Source organism: Grammomys surdaster, unplaced genomic scaffold (genome assembly GCF_004785775.1).
Source record: "Grammomys surdaster isolate TR1022 unplaced genomic scaffold, NIH_TR_1.0 138, whole genome shotgun sequence".
In the NCBI taxonomy this organism is placed as follows: Eukaryota; Metazoa; Chordata; class Mammalia; order Rodentia; family Muridae; genus Grammomys; species Grammomys surdaster.
In genome coordinates this window covers 3,293,437-3,312,294 of record NW_021604596.1, presented here as the reverse complement: position 1 = coordinate 3,312,294, position 18,858 = coordinate 3,293,437, and the positions used below count along the sequence as shown (strand labels likewise).

Here is an 18,858-nt window from a genome sequence, read left to right as displayed (position 1 = left end):
ACACCACACACACATACCATACACACCACACACACATACCATACACATCACACACATCACACACACACACATACACACACACACGTGCACATGCACTTTTTGATAATATACACCTACCTATGTTAAAAGTCTACTCAAGCATACTGTAAAACCAGCATGTGGTTGTGCATCTCAGATGTGCTACCAGTCTTGACCAGTCTTGCCACAAACGGTCCCTACTTTCCATGTGAAAGCACGTCCAGGCCTCGGAGCTACCCATCCCCTCCCACATTAACATGCATGTTTCACATTTGGAAAGTATCTACGGTATCGCATTCTCAGTGCAGACATGTAATAGGAGAGCCTGTTCCCACCAGGTCCCGATACTTTTCCCTGAGACGATCCTGAAGCAGAGGCGTAGACCAGCTCCCTCCCTCTGTTCTTCCAAAGGGGACAGTGGTCCGATAACTTGCTAGAGAAGCAACCTCAAGCCCCACCCCCCTGTCCTGACCTGACTGGTGGAAGCCAGCACTCTTTGTTCTCTGTGTCCCATGAACACCTGACCCCTGAAGTGCCAACATGCCTTCTCCAGACAGGCCTTCCATAAGCGGATGGACTGCACACTATGAAATGCTTTCCTTGTCTTCGATGTAACCACTTCATTGAGTATTTTCCATTGTAAAGGCAGAAGATTGTAAATGGCTTGAGATTGTGTCGAGAACCTAAAGCTTAATTCATTTCATCTTTACAAGGATCTCAGAGCCCAGGACTTGTGCTATCATCTCCATGGCTCAGGCTGTAAGCCCCACTGAGTGGCCCACTGTCTGTTAAGGAGCTGTGGTTTTCTGTGAACTGGTGCTGGGGATGGAACCCAGAGACTTACACATGCTCAGCCACTTCACCCTTGAGCTACATCCAACCTTTAAAAGTTTTTTTTTTTTTTAATTTTGAGGCTCTATAGTCTAGGCAAGCCTTGAACTTGGGATCTTCCTGCCTTTGTCTCATGTAACTGGAATTACAGGCCTGCACCACTAAGCCTGGTTCTCTCTTAACCTCTCAGCTGTCTATGTCTTGGCTGTGAGGGAACAGTGTCTGTGTCTAACCTTGGGACATCCTCAGAGGTGTCTTTCCACCATCACTAAGCCAAGTAATGTGCTCAAAGTACTTCAGTGGCCTTCACCCAAACTGGCCAAGGTTGTCAAGGTTGTCAAGGCTCACTGCTCCTGTGTATAATCCCAAGCCCCACTTCCTCAACTTTGTCTGGCCTGACAGAATAGCTAAGCATTGAAGGTTATGCCCACAGGCTTAGCAGTATTCTGTGCAAGGCAGAAGCTCACATCCTCAGAACGTAAGTATAGCATGTTTTATATTACATGTAGCACCAAAGAAATGGGGATGGGGAAGAATTGAGCTCTGTGTTCTAGAAAACATCTGATCAAGAAACGGGACAAAGGCCAGGCAGTGGTGGCGCACGCCTTTAACCCCAGCACTTGGGAGGCAGAGGCAGGTGGATTTCTGAGTTTGAGGCCAGCCTGGTCTACAGAGTGAGTTCCAGGACAGCCAGGGCCACACAGAGAAACCCTGTCTCAAAAAAAAAAAAAAAAAGAAAAAGAAAGAAAGAAAGAAAGAAAGAAAGAAAGAAAGAAAGAAAGAAAAGAAAAAAGAAAGGGAACAAAGCCAGCCCCTTTCAAATTTGAAGTTGGATCCACGATGAGGTTGCTGCCTCCAGCTCTCCCATGTGCCTCTGGTTTCCACATCTGTCAGTGTAGATGGTCAGCAGTTGACCACAAGAGTCTAGAATGAGAAAGAATGAGAGCCACTCATAGAGTCGCTCTCTTATCCCTGTCTTGCATTCTGTAAGTAGAGGAGGGAGGCCCTCATGGTTCCCAGTCTCATCCCTCCCAAGGAGAGGCAAGAGCGGCTCAGGCCACCATGATCTGACCAGCTGCTTTGCAAAGGTCCTCAGGTCCTCAGAGGAGGAGAACTGAGAATGTGCTGAAGAGTAGCTATCTGCCAGTCACTGCTACTCCCCACGCTGTCTCTATTAATCACTCACAACGCCGTAAGGGAGGGTTGTTCTGGGGAGCAGAGTGGTGTGCAGCATTCTCAGGAAGTGGGTGGGGATGATCATATACATGCTAGGACACCCAAGGGAAGAACAGGTGGCTGGACCACAGCCTGTACGTGTGTGTGTGTGTGTGTGTGTGTGTGTGTGTGTGTGTGTGAGCAGTGGGGGGCTGGAGGGATTGAGAGTGGGAATCAGGTAGCTGGACTATAGCCTGTGTGTGGGTGGATATGAGGGGGAGATCTGCCTGGAACAAGCTTTACAGAAGGGCAGGACATCAGAGTGGGAACCTTGAAGTAAGTACTGTCTCAGGAACAGGAGCCCCAAGGCCCAACAGCCTCTACCCCGCCCCCATTATGCCCTGTGGTATATCCTCGCTGGCCCATAAATGTCTGGGTTTTCATTGCCAACTGGGAAAAGAAATGAAGATGGATTTTCTCCTCTTCACACCTGTTGAAAGGGTTTAGATTTAACAGTTGTTTGTAGTATGAAAAACTGACTTTTCTGGCTAGCTCATTGTGGGCGGGGTGATCAAAAGCCAGTGATTGAGACATTACAGTCACTTTTAGGTGGCCAAAGTTTAAAGACTTTGTGGCCAGCCTGGAGGCTGTAATATTCTTGTCTGCCTAAGGAGCTGAGAGACAATTAAGTGACCTCAGTCAAAAGGACAGTCTCCAGGCTGTTCAAAGGGAACCACCCTCATGCTAATGATGGCCTGTGCCTACCTGGGGCTTTCATCTGCCTTCACACTGCTCTAACCAGTAATTATACCTTCCAACCTCTGAGGTAGGTAAAAATTACTGCACCCATTTTACAGGTGAATAAAGAACTTCTGGGGTGGGGGGTTGCTGTTACTAAGGCCACACATACATCACCAGCAGGATAGGCAGAAGGAACTTGCCCTCTCCTTCAGGGCCTGGTATCTCTGAAGAGGCAGGCAGAAGGTTCCTGTGTGATGCCACTTCCAAGGGCCAATGGGACTGAGCCTTTCAAGGAGGAGGAAGAGGAGGAGGAAGAAAGGTTAGGGAAGGAGAGAGAAAGAAGGGAGGAGGGAAGTGGGAAGAAGAAAGGGGAGAGGGAGAAGAGTGGGGGAAGAGGAGCAAGGAAGGGAAAGAGAGACTGTAGAGAGGAGAGGAGGGAGGGAGGAGAAGTGAGAGTGGGATGGAGGGGGGATAAGGAAGAGGAGGAGAGGGGAAAGGAGGAAGAGAAATTAGACTACTGTTCTCTGGTCTCCCCAGCCCTGCAAGTACTAACTCTACCTTTCCCATGCTCGGCCCACAACCTGGAGCCACTTTAGACTCCCTTTCCCTCACACTCATCCAACCCACCAGGAATTCTTACCACCTCTGTGCCCAGAGTACCTCCAACTGTTCTGTCACTGCTGCTTCACTGCCCCCACCCCATCCCAGCCCCCAGCCCCCACCCCAACCTCATACCCCCACTCCCCATCCCCCACCCCTACCTCATACCCCCACTCCCCATCCCCCACCCCTACCTCAGCTCTCAGCCTTTCACTGCCACAGCCAAAACACAACAGGACACCAGAGCGGTCCTGTGAGGAGTGTGTCACTCTTCCATGACCCCTCGGGATACCCAGGGCTCTCCAAGATCCCCTGCTCAGTCTGGCTCTCCCTGCACCCAGCTGCCTTAACAGTCTTCACACTGTTGCCAGGGCCCCAGTCCTCTCAGCCCGAGGTTTACCCAGCAGCTATTCTCTCCTTCTTCTGAGCCCTTCCTTGGCCCCTTTGCTGGCTGGCATTGCTGACCTAGCTAGAGCTAGAGCCCCTCTCTTCCCCACATGCTCCTCCAGCCCCAGTCTCCTCTTGCCCGGGACGAGATGGGTTCCGTATCCTTCATTCCTCACTGATTTCAAGTCTACTCTCCCCTCCTGCCACTGTTTCCGGGTCACTCGGTCCCTTACGGGTGTGGCGTGTGGACACAGTTAGTCTTAGCTCAAGTCAATGTGCTCCAAGGCACACTGAGCACTAGTGACACGAGGATGGCTTCTGTCTTGGGGCCTCTGTGAACACAGCGTCAGTGAAGACATGTCCTAGCATGTCTTTGAGACCCTGTGCTTTTAATTTTCTGGGGTACATAGCCAGAAGTGAAATTGCAAGGTCATGCAGTAATTATATTTTTTAATTTTTTGAAGAGCTCCTATGATGCATTGCACAGTGCCTGGGCAGTGTGCAAGTGGTTTGTTTGTTTGTTTGTTTGTTTGTTTTTGAGGAAAGGTCTATGCGACCCAGGCTGACGTTGAGTTCTCCATCCTCCGATCTGGCACCGAAGGTGTGCACCACTGTACCTACCCTGTTGAAGCAATTCAGCGCTTCTGGTTGAAGTGGGCCACAGTGAGGGAGCAGCTGTTCTGTAGCTCATGGTCACACCAGACCCCCTTGTCTTTTGGATGCTCTGGCTCCCAGGTCAGATGCTCATAAGAGCCCAGCATCAGCAGGTGCGCCCACCTCCATGGTCAGCCACAAGGTACTAATGCAGACGCTTCAGTCCACTTAGGGCTCCGACTCCAGCCTGCTGCTCCTCTCTCCCACTCTAAATCCCTCTGAGTAAATGACAAGTGAATGGAAGACTACGGATGACTAGGAATCATGGCGACTGAAATCCAAACATGCTTTCCAGCATCGCAGGTGAGGAGCAGGAGAGGGTGGGTGGGAACAGGCAGCTAAGGGGTGTGGAGTCAGAAAGATGAGAAGCCACAAGACACCTGGACCTTATCTGTGATGTGGTGTCAGGTTGCCTCCTGAAAGGGAGAAGTCTTGGCACTCTGCTCATGGCTGTGACAGCATGCCCGACAACAAGCAAGATCAGGGTAGAAGGAAGCATTTTGGCTCAGTTTTGGAGCATACTGTCCACCATGATGGGGAGAGCTTCTGGCTGTCTGTGAACAGCTGCTTGCTCACACCCTCATAGATCAGAAAGAAAGAGAGTAGGGAAACTGGCACCCACACAGCTTTTTCCTTTCCTCTCTTTTATTTAACTCAAGATTCCAATCCATGGGGTGGTAACACCCATGTCCAGGGTCCATTTTCCTTCCTTAGTTAGCACTCCCTGGAAATATCCTCACAGACACACTCAGGGGCCTTTCTCCTGGGAGATTCCAAGACCAGTCAAGCTGACTGTGAAGATGAATGGTCAGATGTGTGGTGGTGGTGGGGGTAGTGGGGGTGGGGGGGGGGGGGGCGTATAAAAGGTCTTGTTGGGAAAGGAATCAGAAACCAACCAGGGACACATGAAAAGACTGGAAAGAGAGCAAAATAATTCTGAGATTTAACATGGCAGATGTCAAAGGCCAGAAAGACAATAGAGAAAGAAGCTTGACTCCAAGCTGACTTTGGGGACTCAGATAAACCCCAATTCATTATGCATTCATAGTTGGACTTTGTGTGGAACTTTCTATGACACAGAAAAGTTGTGTCATAGAAGAGCTGAGATATACAACAAATATCAAGCATTTCTAATGCCAGTCACCACAGAGTGGGTCAGCCATACATAAAATATATATAATACATATACAGCCAACAAATAAAACCTCCAGTGCCAGAAATGATTGCATCTAATCAAGTTGTTGGCCTAACATGGAAACCCTCAAATAATGCTGGCTATTGCCAAAGCTATTAGCTGCTCTCCACAAATTGATGGTAAGGGTCTATTGTTGAAGACACCACCTGCATAACTCACTGGACATGGAGAAGTCAAACTGGTTCCTAGATAAAGCCTTCCCCCCCGCTGACTAGTGTTCACATTCAGGAAGGTACCAGAGGAGGAAGGTAAACACCTACTCCACTACAAACCCTTCCATCTACAATGGTGACCTGCCTACAAGGTACAAGTACAATGTAACAAGGTGTAACAGAAGCACAAACGCTGTGGGAGTAAGCATCACTATCTGGTCAGATTTAAGGTTCAGTCCATGAGATAGAACCCTTGCCCAAAGAACCTGAGACTGGATAGGCCACGGGCCTAAAGGAAAACCAAATACTGCTGTTCTGCTGAAGGAGTGTAGCAATACAATGACTCCTAATGATATTCTGCTTTACCCATGGATCTGTGCGTTGCTCAGCCATCATCAGAGAAGCTTCCTTCTGCAGCAGAGAAGAACAAATATGGAGTCCCGCAACTGGACAATGTGCAGACAGTGAGAGGCCTTGGAACACAGTCCTAAACAGAATATCTCCATCGATCTCTTCCTTCGGGGCTTGGGGACCCTGCAGAAGAGGAGGTGGAAAAACTGTATGAGCCAGAAGGGATGGAGGACACCAGGAGAACAAGGCCTTCTAGACACAGCAGGACCGACACACATGTGAACTCAGAGACTGGTGCCATGCATAGGCCTACACAGGTCTAAGTCAGATGGGTCCCATAGCTGAGAGGGGAAGGGGACAGAAGACCTCAAACCTGACCCAGAATCTATCTTCAGTTGAGAAGAACTCTCAAAGGAAAAATTAGTTTTCTCCAACGAAGTCTCACTGGATACACAAACCGTATTTAAGAGCAGGCCCCACGCCGACCAGTAATCAACACAAAGCAAGCTCAAAGGTGTTTTTAGAAGCTTTTGTCTCGTGGTGCTTAGTCTGGGCTTCCTTTTTTCTTTAACCTTCCAAGTCTTTTGGTTTAGTGTTATGATTTGCAGTGTGTATGTGGAATCTCTGTGTGTGGCTCTGCAGCTGTGCGTTTCTTAGGCTTTCCCTTTGACTCTTTTTTTTTTTTTCTTCCGCTTCTTTTGTCCTACCCTGGTTGGTTTGTTTTTATTCTACGAGAATTAGTTTTTAGTTGCCTGTTTGTTTTCCTTTGCTTTTTGATTTTCTTCAAGACAGAGTGTGAGCGCAGTCCCCCACTACCACAAATTATGCAGTCGAATTTTCTGAATTTGGGAAAAATGACAGGGTTTGGCACATCCAGAGCGTAATGAATAAATCTTGCCCTGGGAAAACCATCTTCATGATCACGGTATTTCCCCTGCTGGGTAAGTGAGCCTGTTTGCTTTCTAATGAGAAAAAGACAAGATATGGAGTCAGGGAGGCAGACAGGTAGCAAGGATCAGAGAGGAGCTGGAGAGAGGAAACAATAATCAGAATATATTGTATGAAAAAATCCATTTTCAAATTTTAAAATATATATACATACACACATATATATAATGCATATACATATATATATTTCTGTCCCACCCTCCTTCCTCCTTCACACTAAGGCACACACAAGCTCTCTATCCTTTTCAACAACTGTAACCTGCTCTTGGAAGTCTTGGAGCACCACCTGGTGGGAATTTAAGGTATTACATTCTTATTGTGTCTGGGAGCTACGTTATCCGCCTGTAAAAGGGGGAAAAATTGTAGTGCTTCAGCAAATGCTGGCTGCCAAAAACACAGTGGTGGCTGTCATGACCTCAGACAGAAGTCTCCCCAAATCACCAGCTCCACGGCAATGTCCCCTAAAGAGAGCAACTCACACGAAATAGATGCAGAATTCAAAAGGACAATTCTAAACACGGTCAATGTGTTCAAAGCATAGAAAGGGGGAAGAAAGTAAGAGCGTGAATGCTCTCGAAGAGGACAGGGCAAATGACTGAAGTCCAAGAAAATGCACGCAAATGGCTAGGGGAAGGAAGTAAGGAGTACCGCGCCACGCAGCGCATGAAAATGGAATCGCACAGGGACAAAGAAAAACTAAAGAGATCTCCTGCTGAAGGAAAGCCCTACAGAAACCCCTACGAGCCTCACGAAGCCGGGGAAAGGCCGACCACCACACAGTGTTTTTTAGCATGATCTTGAATTCTGTTTGACTGATCATTTGCATCTACGGTCATCACGGAGCTGGTCTATAGTTTTGTTATTGTTGCTCCTGTGTCTTGTTCTGGTTTAGGAATCTGGGCAATACTGGTTTCAAATGAAGAGTTAGGAAGCCTTCCTTCATTTCTTTAATGGAACAGTTTGGTTAGAGTCAGTGTTAACTCTGTGGCTGTTGAGTAGAATTCTGCATGAAGCCATCTGGACCCAGTCTTTCTTTACTAAGAAGATATTTTACTATCTCTTCAATCTCATCCCTAACTCTTGGTCTTTTTAAATTATTTATTTCATTTTGTAAATCATGTATGTCTAGAAATGTGTCCATGTCTTTTAGATTGTTCAGTTTAGTGGATTAAAGGTTCCTATAATGGTCTGATAAGATATGGACTATTATTTCAATATTCCTATATTTGTTGAGGCTTGCTTTGTGCCTAGTATGTAGTGTGTTTTAGAGGTGATTCCATGAGCTGCTGGAAAGATTATATATTCTTTAGTATTTGGATGAATGTTCTGTACACATGTTGGGTTCCTCTGATACAAAATGTCACTTAATGCCAATATTTCTCTATTCATTTTTATATAAATGGCCTGCCTATTGGTGAAAGTTTATTAGTGAAATTTCCCACTGTCACTGTGTTGGGTTTAATCTGTACCTTTACATCTAGTGGCATTTGTTTTATACAATTGGATGTACCTTAGCTTGGTGTGTATATGTACAGAATCGTAATGTCCTCTTGATCACTGGCCATATCCCAGTGCACAGACCTTAAAGATGAATGGGCTTTTGAGACCAATATGGGCCACCTGGTCAGTAGGGGCAGAGTGGTGGAGAGTCAGTGGCCAAGTCTTCCAGTCCTGGGTGGGGCTGGGACAGTTTAGCCATTGTCACAGACACTGCAGGAGCTGGAAGAACCATGGGCAGGTGAAGAAGACACACACACATGCACATGCACACACATACAGGCAGTATTTTCTGACTATTTTATTGGGTTCTTATACCTACCATCCTTCCAACACTTATTTCACCCTAATTCTTTCTGATACCCCCAGCACTAGGTTGGAGAGAGAAGGTTAGAGGGTAAAGGGGACTTAGACCTCTTTAGGTTATTCCCTGCTGATTAGTGGCATTGAGTTTCTTGGGGTCAGTCCAATCTTCATCATTAGGATATCCAATATCTTCTTCTTGTCTCTTTGCTCACAACCACTTGACAAACCACAGCAACAGGAAACAGCAGCAGCCGACCTGGAACACATCTACCCCATGTTGGGGCTCTGGCATTTACACCCTTTCAAAAGTTCCCAGAGGCTCCATCTTCTGGCCTATGGCTCTACCTGCCTTCCCAAAGAAGCCTGCCAGGTCCCCAGAACATCCAGGTTAAACCTGTCTCCACCAATGCCCTGCCTGCCAGGTTCCCCTGGGGTACAACCAGCAGAAGTAGCAGGAGGCTATTCCCCAAACTCCATTGTCAGGCCCACAGACTTATCTGCCTCCCCAAGGAGGCATTCTAATGTCTAATAAAATAAACTTTCAGCCAAAAGTAATCAAAAGAGACTGGGAAGGAAAAATACTCATCTAAGGAAAAATCCACCAAGATGACATCTCAATTCTGAATATCTATGCCCCAAATGCAAGGGCACTCACTACTAAACAACACTACTAAAGCTTAAATCACACATCAAACCCCACACATTAATAGTGGAAGACTTCAACACCCAACTCTCACTAATGCACAGGTCATCAAGACAAACTAAACAGAGAAATAATGAAGCTAAGGTTATGAATCAAATGGACTTAACAGATATCTATAGAATATTTCATCCAAACACAAAAGAATATGCCATCTTCTCAGCACCTCATGAAACCTTCTCCAAAATTGACCATATACTCAGCCACAAAGTAAGCCTCAACAGATACAACAAAATTGAAATAACACCTTGTATCTTATCAGACCACCATGGATTAAAGCTAGACTTCAACAACAAGAGAAACAAAAGAAAGCCTGCAAACTCATGAAAACTGAAAAACTGAATGACCAGTGGGCACACCGAATTGAGCTCCCAGCAGGTGATCGAGCTTCTAGCCACCAGCCCAGAGTTCTCTGGTTTTACGAATGAAAGATACACACACTCAGCATTATTTTTAACATGCCTTACTACCTCCACGGCTGGGCACCTCCTGAACCTCCCCTTGGCTAGCACATTCTTCCCTCAGGTAGTCCTCAGTTAACTCTTTCTAAATTTATATTTTATCTTTGCTGCCTTGTTTCCTTCTGTGCAGTCCTCCCATGGGGCCGCTTTCCATTTGTACCTACATTTCAGGCATCTCTCCCTCCTGCTCCTTCATGGTGTGGTCAGTCCTCCGCCCCTCTCATCACAGAATTCCTTCTTCCTCTCCCCTGCACGTCTTGCTGGGGAATCCTAAAAGCCCCGCCTCTTTCACCCTACCCACACATTGGCCATTGGCAATTTTATTTCCCAATCAGAACCAACTGGGGGGCGGGCTTCCTTTAGCCTATGTGCAGGACATTGTATACAGGTTTTTTCAGGTAACACAATTAGCATGAGAACACAAACGGCTACAACTGGTTCAGGGAAGAAATAAAGAAAGAAATTAAAGACTTTCTAGAATTCAATGAAAATGAAGGCACAACATACCCAAACTTATGGGACACAATGAAAGCAGTGTTAAGAGGAAAAATTCATGGGCTGGAGAGATGGCTCAGTGGTTAAGAGCACTGACTGCTCTTCCAGAGGTCCTGAGTTCAATTTCCAGCAACCACATGGTGGCTCAGAACCATCTGTAATGTGATTTGTTGCCCTCTTCTAATGTATGTCTGAAGAGAGCTTCAGTGTGTACTCATATAAATAAATAAATCTAAAAAAACGGAAAATTCACTGCTCTAAGTGCCTACATAAAGAAATTGGAGAGATCTCATACTAGCAACTTAAAAGCACACCTGAACACTCTAGAACAAAAAGAAGCAAACACATCCAAAAGGAGTAAATGGCAGGAAAAATAAATTTAAAACAAAGAGATTTGTATTGACAAAGAATCAATAAAACCAAAAGCTGATTCTTTGAGGAAAATCTACAAGGTAGATAAACCATTAGCCAAACTAACTAAAAGGCACAGAGACGGTATCCAAATGAACAAAATCAGAAATGAAAAAAGAGACATAACAACAGAAACTAAGGAAATTCAAAGAATCATTAGTCTTACTTTAAACGCCTGGGAATTTAGCTCAATGGTAGCACAAGGCCCTAGGTTCAGTCCTCAGCTCTGATAAAAATAAAAAAAAAAACCTATACTCCACAAAAATGGGTGAGGTAAACTATTTAAACAGTTCTACAACCCCTAAAATGGAAGCAGTCATTAAAAGTCTCCCTGTAGCGAAATGTTCCCCTAATTAATTGATTGGATAATAAAGACGACAAGAAATCAATCGCTGGGTGAGGAGGAGGTGGACCTTCCAGGTCCGAGAGAGGAAAAGGGAAGGCAGGAGGAAGGAACGGTCCTTTTAGACAGCAAGGTGGGAGTGAAGGCAAGCAGAATGCAGGCTGGGGACTATTAGACTATAAGATCTGGTGGCAGAATCCGCCACTGGAAGACGTCTAACACAGAGTAGTTGATGGTTTAGGACGATAGACTCCGTGCCCAGCGGTTGTGTCATTTGTTGATTCTAAACTAAGACTGTCTGGTGTTTTACATTCGCAGTGACTCAGCTGGGCTCCAGGGGAGAGTTACCACAGTGGAGCTCGGGCTGGGAGTGCACCCCCAGCTAGCTGCAGAAACTTGGGAAACTTGGGTTTGTCAGCAGCCTCGAGGACCAAAAGAGTGATCTCAGAGCTCTGGAGAGGCAGAGCCAGTGTTCCTGGGAGAGGTGTTGGCTAGGAGAAACACACAGTCTCAGGCTATGTACCAGGTTGGGAACAGACCAAGACCGCCGGTGCCTAGCTGGCAATAGCATGGATTGTTTTTAATAATTACACACTACATCTCCCAACCCAGAAAAGGCCAGGGCCAGATGGTTTTTTAACTTAGAATTCTGCCAGGCTTTCAAAGAAGAGCTAATATCAATATTTCTTAACTATTCCACAAAATAGAAACAGAAGGCACATTGCCAAACCCATTCTATGAGGCTACAGTCACCCTGATACCTAAACCACACAAAGACTCAACAAAGAAAGAGAATGTCAGACCAACTTCCCTTATAAATATTGAATCTGAAAACATAAAAAAATATCATCCACCATGACCAAGTAGGCTTCATCCCAGGGATGCAGAGATGGTTCAATATACAGAAATCCATCAATGTAATCCATCACATAAACAAACAAACAAAAAAGAACAAAACACATAATCATCTCATTTGAAGTTGAAAAGGCTTTTGACAAAATCGAACAGCCCTTCATGTTAGAAGTCTTGGAGAAATCAGGGATACAAGGTCCATACCTAAACATAATAAAGACAACATACAGCAATCCAATTAGGCAACATCAAATTAAATGGAAAGAAACTTAAAGCAATTCCACTAAAATCAAATCAGGGACAAGACAAGGCTTCTCACTCTCTCCATATTTATTCACCGTAGTCCTGGAAGTTCTAGCTAGAGCAGTAAGACAGCCGGAGGAGAGCCAGGGGATACAAATGGGAAAGGAAGAAGTCAAGGCATCACTATTTGCAGACGATACAACAGAATACATAAGTGACCCCCAAAATTCTACCAGAGAACTTCTACAGCTGATAAACACCTTCAGTAAAGTGGCTAGATACAAAATCAACTACAAAAAAAATCAGCAGCCCTCCTTTATACAAACAGGCTGAGAAAGAAATTAGGGAAACAGCACTCACAATAGCCACAAATAATATAAAATATCTTGGTATAACTCTAACCAAGCAAGTGAAAGATCTGTATGACAAGAACTTCAAGTGTCTGAAGAAAGAAATTGAAGAAGATATGAGAAGGTGGGAAGATCTCCCATGCTCAAGGATTGGTAGGATTAACATAGTAAAAATAGCCATCTTACCAAAAGCAATCCACAAATTCAATGCAATCCCCATCAAAATTCCAAAACAATTCTTTACAGACTTTGAAAGAACAATTCTCAACTTCATAAGGAAAAACACAAAGTCCAAGATAGCCAAAACAATCCTATACAATAAAAAGAGCTTCTGAAAGTTTGAAATTCTTAATTTCAAGCTGTACTACAGAGGAAGGGTAATAAAAACTGCATGGAATTGGCATAAGAACAGACAGGCTGGTCAATGGAATAGAATCAAAGACCCAGAAATAAATCCATACACCTTGATCCTTGATTTTTGACACAGAAGCCAAAACCATACAATGGAAAAAAGAAATCATCTGAAACAAATGGTGCTGGTCTAACCGGATGTCTGCATGTAGAACATGGCAAATAGACCCATATTTATCAACCCGAACAAAACTCAAATCTAAGTGGATCAAAGACCTCAATATATAACCGGACACACTGAATCTAAAAGAACAGAGAGTGGGGGAACTGCACTGAACACTCTGGCAGAGGAGAATGACTAAGATCAAAAACTCACGAGACAGCACATGCTGGCGAGGATGTGGAACAAGGGAACACTCCTCCATTGCTCACAGGAGTGCAAACCAGCACAACCACGTTGAAAATCAATTTGGTGGTTTCTCAGAAAACTCAGAATTGTTCTACTCCAAGACCCAGCTATACCACAGCTTTAATTGTAATAGCCAGAAACTGAAAACAACCTGTCTCTTAACTGAAGAATGGATACAGAAAATGTGGTTCATTTATACAATAGAATGCTCAGCTATTAAAAACAAAGACATCATGAAATTTGCAGGCTAAGAATGGAACTAGAAAATATCATTCTGAGTGAGGTAACCCAGACCCAGAAAGACACATAGTATGTATTTACTTATAAGTGGACATTAGCCATAAAGTACAGGATACCCTTGTGTCTTAGTTAGGGTTTTACTGCTGTAAACAGACACCATGACCAAGGCAGGTCTTATTAGGACAACATTTAATTGGGGCTGGCTTACAGGTTCAGAGGTTCAGTCCATTATCCTCAAGGCAGGAACATGACAGCATCCAGGCAGGCATGGGGCAGGAGGAGCTGAGAGTTCTATGTCTTCATCTGAAAGCTGCTAGTGGAAGACTCAATTCCAGGCAGCAAGGTTGTCATCCCCACAATGACACACCTACTCCAAAAAGGCCACACCTCTTAGTAGTGCTACTCCCTGGGCCAAACATATACAAACCAACACACCATGCTACACCCCACAGAGCCAAAGAAACTAATTAACAAGGAGAATGTGTGAATTTCACTCAGAACAGGAATAAAATAGACATCAGAAGTGGATAAAGGGAGCAAACTGAATGGAAGAGGTGATAGGGAGAGGAATGGGGGAAGAGATCAAGTGTGTGGAGAGCAATGGGAGAGAGGGCTGGAGAGAGAACTGAAATGGGATCACCTCTGGGGGAGCATCTCTGGGGCAAGCCAGAGACCTGGGATGGGGAGGCTCCCTGGAGTATATACATGTGACCCTAGCTGAGACTCCTAACAGTGGGGATATGGAGCCTGTAGTGGTTGTATCCTGTAGCCAGTCAGGACTTCCAGGGGAGGGATGGGAACATCTACCCACTCACAAAGCCTTCAATCCTAAATTTGCCTACAAGATGTGCAGGGATAAAGATGGAACAGAGATTGAGAGAATGAACTACCAATGACTGGCCCAACTTGAGACCCATCCCATGGGAGAGAGCCAACCCTAGCACTATTAACGATACTCTGCTATGCTTGCAGACAGGAGCCTAGCATAACGGTCTCCTGAGAGGCTTCATCCGGAAGCTGATGGAAACAGATACAGAGACCCGCAGCCAAACATCAGGCAGAGTTCCTGGAGTCTTGTGGAAGAGCGGGGGATGGAATTGAACAAATCAAAAGGGTCAAGGACACCACACAAAGACCTACAGAGTCAACTAACCTGGGCCCCAGGGTGCTCGTAGAGACTGAACCACCAAACAAAGAGCATGCAGGGACTGGACTTAGGCCCCTACACATGTATCAGATGTACAGCTTGTTCTTCATGTGGGTCCCCTGACATTTGAAGCAGTGCTGTCTCTGACTCTGTTGCCTGCCTTTGGATCCTTTCCCCCAGCTGGGATGCCTTGTCAGGCCTCAGTAGGAGGTCATGCACTTAGGCCTGCTGTGACTTGATGTGCCAGGATGGGTTGGTACCCACTGGGGGCTTCCCCTTCTCTAGGAGAAAAGGGGGGGTAGGGGAGTGGGATATGATGGTGGGACTGGGAGGAGAGGAGGGAGTAGGGGCTGTGATCGGGATGTAAAATGAGTGAATCAATTAATTAACTAATTTTTTAAGGTTCCCAGAATTCTACTCTTTTTTTGGGGGGGGTTCAGTTTTTTGAGACAGGGTTTCTCTGTGTAGTCCTGTAGCCCAGGCTGTCCTGGAACTCACTCTGTAGACCAGGCTGGCCTCGACCTCAGAAATCCGCCTGCCTCTGCCTCCCAAGAGTTGGGATTGAAGGCATGCGCCACCACCGCCCAGCTCAGTTCCCAGAATTCTAAATATAAACTATCTGTAGTTAGGCAAAAATCACACCCCTCCTATTGCATGATTGAAATCATAGTCAAGCAGCCGCTTATCCCACACCCAGGATTAAACAAACAAACAAAAAACATAGTCACATAATATAACAGGATAATATAACTAGGTTTTTAAAGAATCCAAAATTCTCACTATACACACACACACACACTGCATGTATGTGACTGACTGGGTGGGGCCTGTCACATTATAGAGGTTCTGTCAAAAAGAATTGATTGTGAATGTAAACCATACCCTTGAATATCTTCACAGCAACAGCTAGACTAATATGTGACCAAAAAGTGGGACACCACTCCTTGATATGCAACATTATCCATCAGTGAGGCCTGAGCCCGCAGAGTGACTGACTGTCCCAACATGCCGTGAGTAGGTAGACATGGTCAAGTGGTTCTGGGGGAGAGCATAGTGCCCATATCACTGTTCCACTGCACCATGTGGAAATGAGGTTAGCCAAATTTGCCAACCTGCTCTAGGCCTCCCGAACCAGCCAGGCTGGAGTTGTATCCAGTCTCCTGACCTGGGTGTGATGCCTGCTTTTTGCTCTGTTCATTGTCTTCTTTCTGTCCTCTCCCAAGCTCTGAATGGCACTGGGGTTAAGTTCAAGACTGCCAAATCTACCCTGACTGTAGCCCTCAACCAGGCATGCTGAGCTGTTCCTGGAAATCCACTACCCACCCTCTAACTATTAAGCAGACCTGTATCAGGAATCTGGGTCTCTAAATAATGCAAACTCCTGTGTGGTAATGGCATCTTTTCTTTCCAAGCACAAGGACTTAGAGTCTTGAGATTTTTCCCACATGCATTCTCATCACTTTGCAGAGCAATTGTGGCTGGCTACAGTAGTCCATCCTGTCTTGCTCTCTTCAAAATGCCCTTAGAGGATGTGGTGGTTAGAATGTGCTTGGCCCATGGGAAGTGGCATTATTAGAAGGTGTGGCCTTATTCAAGGAGGTGTAGTCTTGTCAGAGGAAGTGTGTCACTGTGGGAGTGGGCTGTGAGGCTCCTAAGTTCAAGCTGCACCCACTGTGGGGAAAGGCATATAGTCTTTTCCTGTATGCCTTTGGATCAAGATGTAGAACTCTCAGCTCCGCCAGCCCCATCTGCTTGGATGCAGCCATGCTTCCTGCCATGATGATGATCCGTAGGGGGCAGTTCTGATGCCAAGGTCCTGTTCCTGAATTGGTTTTTGATTTGTCAGTAAAGAAAGCCATGGATCAATTGCTGGGTGGAAGGGACAGGTAGGACTTCAGGGTCACTGGAGGGAGGCAGAGGGATGAAAGAGAAGAGAACAGAGTTCAACATTCATTTGAGAGAGGAGAACCGGGCAATCATGTGAGATCTCAAAATGGAGTGGCCACACAGGCGACTCCTACAGGTGGGTGGTTGGAGGAGTTTAGCAGCTGAAGTTTAGGGCAGGTGAGAGAAGGAGATAAGAAATTGGCAAGGGCTTGCTTTGCCAGGCAGGAGATAGTAGAGCCGGGCAATTGTGCCAGAAGACAAACTGAAACTGAAAAACTGTGTGTCTGTACCTTTTACCCAAGGATTTAAGGGAAGCTGTGAGGGGCCTGGTAGCATAGTCAAGGTAGGTAGAGTGTAAAACTACATGCAATGATAGTGGACAGAAGCTCAGAACCTGTAAGCCAGCCCCAATTAAATGTTTTCCTTGCATTTAATTGCAAGGAATATTATAATTTTAATTTAATAAGCATTGCCTTGGTTGTGGTGCCGCTTCACAATAATAGAAACCCTAACTAAGACAGATGATAAATACAGCAGCTCTTACTGGTGACATATGCATTTGATGTGTCTGAGTCTATTTCCTTAACAATAAAGTCCCCCTTGCAAATGTAGAGCTTGCCTAGTGTATTAGTCAGGGTTCTCTAGAGTCACAGAACTTATGGAATGTCTATATATGTATATTAAAGGAAATTACTGGAATGACTTACAGTCTGCAGTCCAACTCACCCAACAATGGGCATCTGTGAATAGGAAGTCCAAGAATCTAGTAGTTACTCAGTCCCACAAGGATAGTTGTTTCTGTATAAGCTGGAATCCTGAAGAAGTAGATTCCAACAGATATGCTGGCAAGCAAGTGCAAGCAGATGAAGAAGGAAAACTTCCTTCTTCCACTGTCCTTATATAGGCCTTCAGCAGAAGGCATGGCCCAGATCAAAGACGTGTACCATACCTAGATATAAGTTTTTCTTTACTTAGAACTTGCTCTGTCTCAGGCTGGTCTTGAACTCAGAGATCTGCTTGCCTCTATAAAGGTGTGTAGTACCTTGCATGGGCCTAAGCTCTTCAAGGTCACTATGCCTCAAGATCCAGATCAAAAGTCTTCCAGCCTCAAGATCTTGATCACAGATGTGCCCTCCATTTCTGAACTGTAGTTCATTCCAGATGTAGTCAAGTTGACAACTGGGAATAGCCATCATACCTACCATGCTCAAGGCTCTGAGTTCAGTCCCCCAGCACTGAAAAGAAGGTCCTTTTTCATAAAGTAGTTGTGATCATTAGGATGATTTATATAAAGCTGTTTAATTAGAGCCAGGTCACCAACCCCAGCACCCATCAGTTTCCCTCTAAAACCTCCGACTGCCTCAAAGTTCTTTGTGTTAGCTGTCACCTGAGGACAGCCACAGTGTCAGGAGATGGTAATGCTGCAATCATCAGAAGTCTTGCATTCCAAACATGGCCTGAATGTCCCAATTCAGGAAACCGGCCCTGCCTTTGACGCCTTCCTCCTCCACAAATGTAGATACCCACGCTGACACTGCTGCCTTCCCTGAGGGGTTCAAGAGGGATAATGTAACTCAAAATCATCAGCAAAAGTAGATGGCGTATTTATGCTCACACTAAGTTTCCAGGAACCAGCAGCAGCCAGAATCACTTCCCTGGAGAATACTTCCTTTTCTCTGCAGTGAAATATAATCAGGCATTCACTGAATTAATTTTTTTTATTAGAACTTATTTCTAACCCTCCTGCCTCTGTGGCAACAGAACATGAATTTCACAGTATCTATTATTCATCAACCCCAACCCATCCATCCATCATCTAGCATTTATCCATTGACCATCCATGCACCCAGCCATCCAGTTAATCTTCACTGAATCCCTGATGTCTGTCTTATGAGTAGCATACTTGACTGTTACTACCTAACCACACTGTGAGCTTTGAGAAGAGAGAGGATTCCAAGCAAGGTTCAATGTCTGATGACAGCAAAGAGAATGCAAATGATATAACACCACTGCCACGGGCTGCTTCCCTCTGACCATTACAGAGTGGAGCTGGTAATTGTCGTGTGTGTACAGAGCAGTGGGAGAGAGAGACTAGGACCAATGACTTCCCACAAATAATCACTCAGCAGCCTCC

General features: G+C 45.5%; 1 non-coding gene across 1 annotated transcript; it reads right to left on the bottom strand.

Moving 5' to 3' along the window:
- Positions 1-6,868: 6,868 nt before the first annotated feature.
- On the bottom strand, positions 6,869-7,033 carry LOC114617805. The gene has a single exon (XR_003710869.1). It is a non-coding gene; the product is annotated as a U1 spliceosomal RNA (small nuclear RNA).
- Between the last annotated feature and the right edge of the window lie 11,825 nt (positions 7,034-18,858).